General features: G+C 38.5%; 1 long non-coding RNA gene across 1 annotated transcript in view; it reads right to left on the bottom strand.

The window, feature by feature from the left end:
• Window positions 1-2,419: 2,419 nt before the first annotated feature.
• LOC130572526 (uncharacterized) overlaps window positions 2,420-12,724 on the bottom strand; it is a 12,013-nt gene continuing 1,708 nt past the window's right edge. Inside the window, exons 2-4 of the long non-coding RNA XR_008965225.1 lie at window positions 10,587-10,669; window positions 5,770-5,902; window positions 2,420-2,511 (exon numbers count right to left, since the gene is read on the bottom strand). This is a non-coding gene — a long non-coding RNA (uncharacterized LOC130572526). The remainder of the gene's footprint in view (window positions 2,512-5,769; window positions 5,903-10,586; window positions 10,670-12,724) is intronic.

The following is a 12,724-nucleotide window of genomic DNA, read 5'->3' as shown; positions in this document are numbered from 1 at the left end:
TTCCGTTTGTTCAGAAGCCTTGACAGAATAAAGTACAAAGCATGTAACTAAATAAAAATTAAATTCTCTACATACTCCATACAGCGTTTGGATTTAAAGTTAGGCAGACTTTGCATAATTTCCCTTGCATTGAATTAATCTCATATGGCTCAGCTCAGTTACACTGATACTCAGCACACTGCATAGCAGAATTAAGCAGTTCCACASAAACTGAAGGCACACGCTTTAGCAAACACTAAGGGACACAGGAYAAATTCCTCCCAAGGGCCACTCTGTTTAAATCAAGGGGGTTACCTGCATTATGCATTTCATCCAGTAAAATTAATTTGACAGCCTTAYTGTGAAAACATTGTTCATGCTAGAAAATAAATCTTATAACAGTTTTAATATTTCACTGAACATTTGCTAAGGAATCTATTTTGTACATACTTTCTCAGGCTTGTTTTCAATTGCCAAAAACTATTTCCTGAAGAAAGAAAACATTTTTATTTAATGTGTCACATTGGATCAAATTATTTTAAGGTCAAGAGTAAACAATAGAGCKCTTTGTGCAAGCATACTGCTCTGCTGCTATCAACCCTCAGGCAATGATGATTTGACATCTTCACTTCATATGTTGCCTGCATGATCTGTGCTGTACCTGCTCAGGACAGAGAACGTATTCTGGTATCCCTGAGGCACTGTTCACAATCTGGCCCAAAATGAGCAATAAGTCTACGAGAAGCTCTTGAAAGTGCCAGGCACCTACTATTTGCTTACACACAACATTGATGCAGGATAACACTGGGCTCAGTAATTGTGAAATGAGTGTTCTTGAATAGCTCCTTTTAACATGCCCACTTAGAATTTGCTACCCTTAAACAGTGATAGCATAGCCATAAGCCCTGAGACTTGTCAGAGTTGTGCTGGACATCTGCTGCTCCTCCTGGGTTTGAATGACTGCTGGATGCTGAGAACARCTCAGGATTTAGCTTTCTATAAGGTGTCCAAATATTGCACAATGAATGAGATCATTKTACATTATGAAACATCAAATAAACATTTTTACGCATAGTATCTTTTTTTTTTTTATCCTTCCATCACTCACTTTGAAAAGCAAAACAAAAAAGAAGGACAACAATTATTTGAATATTTGCTACGCGTGGATCACTCCTTGAACTCTCATTCAGAAGAGTTCTTCAGTAGTGGCAGATTTTTCCTTCTCTTAGTCTGATTCTGCTTTTTCCCCCCCAGTTCATTTCTCCTAGTACAAACTTCTTYGATTCTATAGGCACTTACATCACTGCCTCAGCAAATGAAGAGCCACAGTTTTAAAGAGCAGTGAGCTGAATGCCAGGCAGGGCACTGTTCTGTGAGCAATCGCACTGAAACTCAGGAATAGCACCCCAGCTGGAGGTACTACACAAGCTCCCTTTGTGCAAGGTCTTCCCTCTCACCTTCACCAAACCCACCCTGCCTTCAATAAAACTGGTTACTTGCTTGCTGATGGCTTGTTATTGGCTAATCCGTGTCTAGTTAATCTTCCCAAAGTATGTGCAGAATTATACACTACAGCATAACTCTCCAGTAAATGCTGTCTTACCTGCACCATAGTAGCAGCTGTGCCATGTTTGCAGAAGGCCTGACAGAACATGAGTCAAAGCAATAGTAGCACCTGCCAACATAAAAGAGCCCACACAGAAAGAGAAGAAAATGCTTACAAACAATCTTTTCCAAAGTATTTCCCTTCTGGTTTCACTGCGGATCACTGSACATTTCCTTCTCTCTTGAACATTGCTTCCTGTGTGCTCTGTAGCAAATTTTAAGACCTGTCTGTTTACTCTGAACTAACAGACAGGGTGGGCTTTTCTTTTTTGTGTTCTTTTTTTTGATGCTCAACTTCAGCTGAAGCAGGCCAAGACCAGTGTCAGTGCAGGCTACTGAACCTGTGTTTCAGGCTATATTTCTACAATTTGCTACSTCTGAGCTAACTGCTCGTTAGTCTGTGCTGCAAATGAGCAGACCAGCTTGCCTTCTGTGAGTGCCCTGTCCCCTTTTCTGTTTTTTTGCAAGTAGATATCCTGTAATATTAACTTCTACATTCTTTGCCTCTATCACTGGATCCTGCTTCCACCCAGGATGTTGGATTTATTATCATACCCTATTAGCTGTCGTCTACAAGTCATCCTGGTGTTTTACTATGCATCAGATGACAGTGCTTATATCCAAGAGTATCTGTGCATTTTTCCAATAAAATACAGGTTTTCTCTATAGAAATGTTTTAGAAATGTTTTAGAAATGTTTTTCTAACATTCCAATCATGATTATTTTTGGATGGAAATGCAGTCCCACAGCTGATTGTAGTCATTATCGTATAGAAGCACAAAAATGCCTTTAAGCAAGGTATTTATAAGTATGAACMACAAATCTTTACCTAGAAGGCTGGTCTGCTCACAGTGATGCTGTCGGTCATCTTCTGATAGCCCATCTTCTGTCCTTCTTCAMATTGTGACATGATTTTTCTCTCTGGGGCTGTCCAAAAGGGTTAGATAGACATCTCCAAAGATAAGCATGTGGCAGGCATTACTTCTTCCTCAGTGGCTTGTCAAGAAACTACTGCTACAAAGCTAAAAGAGTCTAGATTTCTATAATCTAAACTTGCAATAACCATCTTTGAATTTGAAACCATTGGAAAACAAAAGTGAACCCACAGATTTATTTACCTTGTACATCAGGGTTTATATCTCCCTCCCTCAGTTTCCATGCCTCGAAGCCATTCAGTTTATTTGTTACACACACACACCATAATCCGTCTTAAAATGAGATAAGTTCATAATGCTGGTACTCAAGAAAAAAAAAAAAAAAACCTCTAAAGATGCACCAGATGTCTTGGTTTATTCCCACATGACAAAAACAACAAAATATTTAGCAAAGGCAGTAAATTCTAGACGTCTTTTAAACAAAAGAGTTATGCAAAAGTCATTCATGCAATTGCAAATATTTTTCTATCACTTCTTGATAGATAGAATCAGCTAATAGAGGTGCAAAAATATTAGAAATACACTTTTAATGTAATAATCATGTAAATAGTAGACAYTCATGCAAGGCACAAATTTTGGCAGAGTGAAGTAAATACTTGAGKGATTTGCAGACAAGTAAAAGAAAATACAGTATTGGGAGGTCAAATACTGAAATAAAAATGTTTGTTTTGTTATTTGGGTTTTATAACTTATTTCTATTTTACTACAGAATATTTCACAATAAACACTGAAAGACATTTAACATAAAATGGCTATTTTAACTGGGTCAGAAAACTCAAGAAACATATTGCTCAGGCTTTATAAACACTACAATCTGTGCATACAATGCAATGGAAGAGCCAAAAATAGACAAAAGAGGATGGTGGAAGGGGAGGAGAGAAAGCTAGTAATCCATCATGCTGAAAAAGTCCATGCTGTGGTATTCCACAAACACCTGGAATTCTCAGAGGGTGTAAAGAGTTGAATCACAACAGGACTAAAACAGTATCAGATTCATTTATTTCAAGAAAAATACAGTTTCGCGTGTCTCAATAAACAGGACCCTAAGAAATACCACAATTTCACAACAATTATTTTATGTGTTCATGTGTACACTGCCAAAAATCTAATCTCTGTCCAAAAAAATATAGCCCAGAACCTACTATCACTATTGTTTCTTAAGTTTTACTCTAAAAAGTGATAAAATGTTGGCAATATAAATTATTAGCAAGAATAGCTCATTTTTCCCATACCAAGTTCAGGCCGACATACAAATTTGGTAATATGCTCTCACTCCCCACATCAGCATAAAATATTTGCACATCCTCTTTCTGCCTTACAGCAAGTGCTACTTCCTTCACTTAGTAAGTTAGGAAATATCACAGAAGATGAAACTTCATGCAACAATTATTTAGCAAGAGGCTCTGTCTGTTTTTGTCTTCTTCTCATAAGATCCTCTTTAGAGTTTTTGAAATTCTGTGTTTAAATTAAGAAGCATTATTTAAAATAAATTATGATGCAAAACAAATCTTGTTAGCTAAACATTGTCAGTTCCTAGAGCAAAATCAAAAAAGCCTGTAAACTGGTAAACAAAAATTAAGGTTTTTCCTTCAAAGTTATACTGAGCAATWTGAACCTCATATAAGTTCACCTTCCCACCTTAATTTTCAGTTYACTGAGGTTCATAAAGTTTCTCCACACTAGATCCATGGAGACATCCAAAGGGGTGGATTTTCTGAGACTTTACCTCCTCCATCAGCACACTCTGATTTTTCCACCACAGAAAAATAGATTCACAAATAAGTTTGTCTAAGAAAAGTAAATGACCTGTTCGTTTTCCTTTCTTTCTTTTCCTGTAAACAGGAACAATTTAAAGACAGATGATAGTAAACAACAAGACCTGCCTGCCCTCCACTGTCTCTGATCCAAAAAACCTTTGTGCTTTTCCTTGCTCTCAGAGTCTTCCTTTTCTCCAAATTTCCCACATCAGCCAGAAAAAAAACCTGAACTCTCTCACTGTTCTTCRCAGACAGTTCACGTTCTTGAATCATGAATCTGTAAGGTCAGGCTTACATACACTCCATTCTAGCTGGAAATAATACCTTTTACATGCTACTAAAATTTTTGGGCAGTGGGAGCACCAAATACCAATCCTGAGGAAAAACAAGCTCCATGCATATTTTTGCATGAGGAACACAAGCAGGGTGAGAAAAGAGAAGTTCAAGAACAAGGTGGGAAGAGCTTTTCTCTGCTGCTTCCACAGTGGCCTCCGCTCTACTCCAAGAGGTAGCAGGAAGTAGAAGAACTAGTTTTGAGAAAGCCTGGGTTTTATATTTGTCCTAGCTCAATATTAGAAAGTTGAGCAGGCTGAAAAAGTACATACTCTTTGTACAACCATATAACAATGGGAAGTCTCTGAAGATCATGCATCTATACATTTACCTATTTAAAAGAGTTTTATGCTTTCATTAACAGTCAGATTAAGGAGGAAAATAGTTTGGTTTTCATGATCTGCAACAGTTAAATTATGTGAAGCTAGTTTTATAAATTAACTACCAATCTTTAAAACCTCCTACAACTGTTTATTTGATTATATTTCAAAAGGAAAAAGAAAACCCCAAAGGCCTGACAAATAGATTCTTTATCTCGAGTCCCAGCAAATACTGGTTCCCAGAAACTACGGATTCCATTTTTTATGCTCTATTTATCAAAAATGTATGTCGTGGAAGTAAGTTTTGTTTAATTGCAACATTAGGTATATTTAATATCTTTACTGTTATGAAAGATCATCAGCAGTGTTTTTCAGGACTGTCAAATTAAGGCTATTAGGCCAAATAAAGCTATAACTGAAAAACAGTAAAAGCTCCTGTCTGCTGCTTTTTGGACTTTTCTCAGCTTGGCCTGTAAATTGATGCTGCTCTCAGCTTTTCAAGCTGCTTTCACTTTCTGGTTCCTGTATGATAAGTACTGAGGCCCACAAGTAGTGCAGAGCTGCAAAATTCATAACTAAGGGCCTGAATATAATCTTTTCCAGCTATGTGAAATCCAACTACATCAGTGAAGCCACAAATTCATTTATGTTGTCTCTGCCAGTTCTCTTTACAGATGGACTTTCTGAAGATCAGCTAGTGCATTTGGATGCAGCCCACTGCTGGTCCCTAAGTAAGGAAAACTGTGGGAGCTGAAAACAGCACAGTTGATATCCTGGCCCTTGATCCCCAGCCTCAATTTAGCATATTGAAATACTCTGGTTGAATGGAAGCCTTCTTACCTTAGGATTGCTTGGGTGAAAAGATTGGTCCTTTGGGGAGAATCTATCTAATATCTCAGAATTCATTCTGTACATCAGAGGTACCAAGCTCCTTTTCACCATTCTGGCTGCCACAGGTGCCAGCACTTTCCTACTGRAAGTAGAAAAGTAGAGAGACAGATAAATACCATCCATATTCTTATCTAAGGACAACATTAAAGGTTCAGCAAAACTTTTCGAGTTAGATGCCTCAGGTTTTTCTCAATTGATAAGCTGGTTTCTTAGCTCTTGTCACAATACATTGGGTGATTTGAAGCTTGCACTGAACTAAAGCATTCATGACACTRACTCCCAGGTCCTGCAGGACCCAACAAACGCTGCTCTGGGGCAGGGGAGACGTTGCAGAAGTGTGCAGGCATTTGAAGTTCTGTCCAGTCCAAGCGCTGAGAGCACATCTCTCATTACCCCTGGCTGCTCTTTCAGCTTGTCAATAGCTCCCATTTGATAAGATAGCACTTTAATATATTGTATGGAACAAAAAGATCCATTACACAGCCCTTCCAATAACAGTACATTTGATGGCATGTATTTTAGTCTCAGGGTATCTTGATTTCTAGTTTAACCACATATTTTAACTTACCTATGGTATACACAGTTCGCAGTATCCCTTCCTCCCCTTACCTGCTGATGAAGTGTGAGATTGGGGTTTCGATATTTAAAAAGTCATAGCTGTCATTTTATGGCCATTTCAGCAGGATTATTTGGAATAATTTGAACATTTTCCTCACTGAAGACATACACTGCTAAAGCAGAGATTTGTGTTGTCCTTCCTCTGAGCTGGGGACAAGCACTGAGTGTCTTTTTTCCCCAGCTGTCCCCTCCCCATAGCATGACCATAGCAAGAGTCATGGAAACAGATTTATAACTCGACCTTGAATAATGGCCAAGTATTTTATAACATTTCAGATTTATGATTTTATTTCCTGAAGACCCTGACTGTAAAAATGAGGCTGGACTTGAAAGCACAAAGTCTATTTCTGGTTTTCTTAACAAGAAGGGGTCCTTGAGCTGTAGTAATCTTGTAACATAAACTAGACAATCTTTCAAGAAATCTGTGTGCTTTCTTAATTGTCTTATACCTAAAGGCTTTAAAACCAAGATGAGATATGTACATCCTCACATTCACAGATGTATAGAGACACTGAGCAAAATTCTAGCTTTTATTATGAAGATTTATTGAGATTATTACGTTTTTTTTCTCCAGATCCAAATTTTACAAGTGCTTTTTCTCTTTCTGTATTTATAGCCCACAAARTCTTTGTATTATAACATATCAGAATTTCCAAAATTATATCAAGAAAAATAGATATTTTTAGCTATGATAAAAATTCAGAGGTAAATGCTTTAAAGTCTTATGCTCTCATTCCTGCATGATGTGTAAAACAAACCACTTGTCCTGCAATCATTAAAATTTGCTAGAACAGGATTTCACCAAAGAAAACTCAAATACAACTTGACAGCTTAAACTGATAGTGACAGATATGCTTATACTTAATTATTTCTTTTGTTTAGGGGTCAAGACCAAAACCTCCATATATTATTTTCTGTTACAGAGTTTTTCACCTTTTACCTTACTCACAAAAATATAGGGAATGGGAGCACAAAATGAAGAAGCAGAGAAAACAGCTTCAAAAATTAGAAATTTACTTTACACTTACTTCCCCTTTCTTGGTTTTCAGGAGTAGCAATAAAAAAAMMCAGATTTTATTTAATTCTTTTCTTCAAAGGGTTGCCTGGGATACAATTCAAATTATCAGAGATTCCATTTCTTATATAGGGCCACTGACTGACCATAAGAAAAATATGTTGAGGCATTAGATGTATTTGTTTGAAATACTTGATATTGAAATTCAAACAGTTCTTCAAGCGGAATTCATAACAAGAAGAATTTGTGACAGGGAGTCTGCAAGATTTACTTTGAAGAAAAAAAATGTGTGTTTAAGAGATCCTCAAACCTTCAAAAGAACACCTCCTTCAAAAGGCCCCACCTCACAGCTATAAGGGATTTTCAGAAGTTAATGTATTTACATAAAGTGGAAAGACTTGCAAACTGTACAAGGCAATTACTGGAAACGGTGGTGTAGTATTGAACAAAATGGGCCCACTTTCCTTGGGTTTTTTTCAAAGAAATACGTTATTTCTTTCATCTACACTAAAACTATGGGCCAAATCCTGGAGTTCTTACTGAAAAAAAAAGTAATTTTACAGACCTCCTGCTGGTCTTATGCGCAAAGAAATTGAATACCCCAATGAGGTGAAGGACAGAAAGAAAAGGAGCTTGAAAATGAAGTCCATATGAAAGAAAAATTGTATTTAAAATGCACCAAATAAACTCTAAGGACCTATTATCACATATTTGAGCAACTTGTGTTGACATATATGACTATATATATGTGTCTATACAGACTCATATATGCACATGTATGTTCATGCACCATTCCACACAGGGSTATCCAGAATGAAAGCCTGGCCCTTTTCTTCTTTTAGTCATAATACATTGAACCCTACACACACTTTGGTGTCATCAGCTAAGACTTCCCTGACCTAGGACTCCATCAGGTCTTATTGGTGCACGTTTTCAAATCAGCTTTGTAAACTTATTAAAATTGTATTTCAGGAAGAGAGAGATAGAAGAGCTAAAAGACACACACAAGCAGCAGGGTCTAGCTGGGTAGTTCAAAGTGATCAATGCATTTATTTTGTAGGAAGGGGGTAATTTAATTTTTTTTAATTCCCCTTCTAGTTTATGCACAATTACTTTTGCCTTCTGAATCCCACCTTTATGTTTCTCCTTATCTCTGGAATCATCCCTAAGATGTTTGAGAGAGAAGGGGAGAGACTCCACAATTATTTTTGCAGCAGAGTAGGACTGGTAGAGCTTTTCATCARCGTGTGTGTGCACACACAGGCATGAGCACATGCACACACCAACCACCACACTTCCACTGAAGATTCTTCCCTGATCCAGAACTGCCTGTACTGACTGAAAAAACCCCAAATCTACATGGCAAATCAGGATAGAATGAGTGTCTGGAGCATGGGAGCTCTCTAGACTGCATTGAAGGGATCCCTTCCCACTAGYGTAAACACTACAGTATCATTCAGCCTACACACAATAATATTAACTCARCAATGCTTGCCAATGTGGTAAGAACACCCAACAAGTATGATAAGGCTACACAATTCATTTCCATTAACCACCTTTAGTAACAGGGAATCTATATTTAAATAAAAATTCTATTTATTTTAAAATTTATCTTAAATAATTCAAAATATATTGCTGACCATCAATCAGTTTCCAATCAATCTCTCTGGCTGAATGCTTGAGACTGTTTAAAAACATGTTGCATATTTGAAGAGCAAAAAATATAACTTTTTTGTCTACACAAGCCCAGCATAAAAAAGCTATTAAAAAATTAAGGTTCTGTAGCTGCAAAAACTGCATGGCTGGCAAGAAAATTACAGACATAAGCATCTCCTAATTGCTCAGCACAATTAACAAGATAGCTCTGAAATTCTAGGAGTCTGAAGTGACATTACTTCTTGTGGACTCTTGGGTGGTGAATTCTGACATTTTTTACTTTCTAATTTCAAAAGTGAGGCAAAGGCTTCTGCTTTTGCCACTCTGGAGTTATCCTGTTTCCCATTCTTATGGGAATCTGAAACACTTCTGCTGTGAAATATTTATTCATTTTCATGTGTGGGTTTCCTCCAAACACAGAGCCTACTGCCACTCACCTGCTATTAAAACTCTGCACTTTCAGAGTCTGTGTAATCACTGCAGTAAATGCAACGAAATCGAAATATTCAAGCCCTTGCCCAACAGTGAGACTTTCCTTGGGTCGAATTTTAAAATTTGCTGCTGTGTGGTTTCTGTGCGGAGGCTGTGATTCAGTAACATGACTAAAAACTATGGGCCTGAAAACATTCAAGTGATGATTCAAATCTTGGTGATTACAGGGGAAGAAATGCAGCCTCCAAGGCCTCTCCATTTTCCCACATGGACATATATTAGTGCAAGCTGGAGTACACTAACTCTAGCATGTGCAGTCTAGATTTATACAGCAGTTTTTTCTCTTTATGTGTCCTGAACAAACCTTAGAAATGAAACTTTACCACTTTTTCCCCACTGCTACCTGCAGCTGTTGGACAACCTGAGAGACATCCTGAAGTGCAGGAAAGGACTGGGTCATCTCTGTATGTTCTCTAGGGCAGCACACAGACAAGCTGTGCAATAGAGGCTCTGTCATGCCACAGCACTCATGGCTCTTGACCCTGGGGGCTGAGGATGCCTCTGCTGCAGCACTGCTCTGCTGCCCCAGAGGTCAAACAAACTGCTGCTAGATGTGGAACTAAAACATTTTCGTTCTCAAGGGCCAGTAGGAGTCAATGTGCTCAAAACATGTTCCTACAGAGAACTCTGGAGGTTTCTGTTGCAAAATTATTTTTCAGGTCAGTTTTCTAAAACAAACAGATTCTTTGACAAGGTAGTCTGCAAAGCAGCTATGGAGGTTTGCGAGCCAAATAACAGCATAACACACACCTAACCACAGGMATAAGCACATTTTCACACAAACCTTTGATTTGTTCGTAACAATCTTATCAGATACTGTCTGAGGAAGGGGAAAGTTTCCCATAGCCAACTCATCCCTTTATATATTTAACCTGCAAACTTCAAAACAGTAAAAATTTATACAGAGGAAGTCAAAGTTACGGTAAAGAGTCAGGTTTCTAAAGTTCTTACCGTCAGCTCCCCTCCCACCCTTTAATTCACATACCTATTGACACAGGTTTCTAAGCTGCAGAGCCTTATTTCTTCAGTATCATCAATACTTGTAATTGTGTTTCACATACCGCAGAACTGCAAAAACAGAAATGTGAGADTCAGAAGAAAACACTGATATCAAAGATATTATGAGAGGAGGTAATTTATACTGGGAAATTTCAAGGAAATTATTGTGCTCTACCTATAATGTTTCAGAGCAGTCCCCAGTGTAACAACACACATTCCTGGGTTGGGTTTTTTTGGGGGGGAGTACATAGGACATAACATGCACATTATGGAAAACACATCAACCTGTTGCTATTGCAGTCAGTTTGCACAACATCCACAAGGCTTGACATTATAGCACAACAGTCATTTGACATACACAGGTGAGTGCCTGCCCCTGCACCTCGCTGAAGCTCACAACAAGAAAGCCTTGTCTTCTCATCACCACGTTTATCTCTCTTCTTCCCATGTGGGATTCATTAAAAACATAGCTGTAGGAGCCAGGAAAAGGGCTGGCAGTTCTATACCTGTAGCTGGGGGCAGAAGCCTGCCTGGAGGTCAGACTTAACGTGAGGCTCTGGGCAGCAATGTTGAGAGGGAACTGCTAGCACAGGCAAAATGCAGGAACGGCTGCTCATACTATCACAGCTTATTTCATRAAAGCAGAGCTGGTTTTGTTCTGAAGGCAAGGAGGAGTCAAATGGCCAGAAAGAGGCAGAAAAAGAGTAATTTCTGAGACTCTCAGTACTTTGCATAAAGTGTTCACCCCTACCTAGGAAAGGGGGAGAAGTGAAATGGACAGATAAACTGCTGTAATGTGAATTCTGGGATACATATCTACAATCATCTCTGCTATTAAGAGGAGGATCTCAGGTGGCTTGGAAGGGAAAGATCCAGTAGGGCACACTGACAGAATAAAAGCTATTACTTCTTAAGCCTTTACAAAAGAATTTCAATGGATTTAATTTAATTTCAAGAGTGTTTTAAGAGCCAAGACTGTGTAGCCTTTTATCAAGGGTTACCATACCCATAAGCATGAAGCTTCTTTTTTATGTATCTTTTGAGGTTTTTCAAAGCAATGATTTTTTCTTTTGAAAGATTTCTATTATAGCCTATACCATGCTCTGTGAAAAAGGTTTAATCCATGCTGCTTCTGCTGTTACCCATAGCATCAAAAAAGAGCAATGCAAATATTCACAATATCCTCAGACAGAAATAGAGAGAATACTTCTGTGCTTTCAGAGTAGCCTAAATCCTTTTTTTTTCTCTTAAAAAAAAATAAAATTTTTTTTTAAAAAAAAAAAAAAAAAAAAAAAAAAAAGAAATCTTTCCAGGCATTTATTTCAAAGATAAAATAGGCAGCTGCTCAGAATTGCTAAATGGATAATAATTTGCCTTTATTGTTGATTCCAGCAGCTCCTTTCAGACCACATATTTACAAGAGTAAACTTGCCATATTTACATTAGCCACATGTAAATGCGGTTCCATTTCATATTAATTTTTTTTCAAAGTTATTCACCTTATTATTGTTATGATTTCAGAATAGCATAAATAGCAGTGAGGTTCCCCTTTAAACGCTGTGTGATACCAGAAATCCTCCGCCTCTTTAATTCTGTGGCTCTCTGCTAGGCCAGAAAATATTCCCTGGGACAGACAAGGATCTTCCAAAATGTTCTTCTGTACAATCTTTAGTTCCTCTTTGTTCTACCAGACAAGTTTGWCCCTTGGAACTTTTGCGCCACAACCACAGAAACACAGAACCAACATTCCCACACAGGAGCTGTGAGGGAGGCCCACAAGGAGCGCTATCATGGCAGCCCATGCTCCACWGTTCACCATCATAAGCATAATTCTTGTCAGAAATGCACCTTTTCAGTGCATTACACTGTCCAGGACAATGACACCGAGCACCTCKGATCTATCTCTGGGTCACCACTCGTGTTATTTCCCATCCCAATGACAATCCCAAAGAGCCCGGGCCTCACGCAGGGTTTGGAGCTGGGGCTGGTCCCTCCTCTATGGCGGTGTTGTGAGGGCCCRGCTGCCCCGTGCCTGGCTCCAGCCAGCTCCTCTGCACCCCGCTCCCACCACTGGAATCAGCCCCATCACACACCTCTGAATGCCTTCCCTCCCCTCCTCCTCCC

The sequence above is a fragment of the Malurus melanocephalus genome, unplaced genomic scaffold (genome assembly GCF_030028575.1).
Source record: "Malurus melanocephalus ecotype Western Australia unplaced genomic scaffold, MMel_1.1 scaffold_37, whole genome shotgun sequence".
Classification (NCBI taxonomy): Eukaryota; Metazoa; Chordata; class Aves; order Passeriformes; family Maluridae; genus Malurus; species Malurus melanocephalus.
Note: the sequence above shows the minus strand (reverse complement) of the source record. Positions and strands in the feature narration are given on the sequence as shown.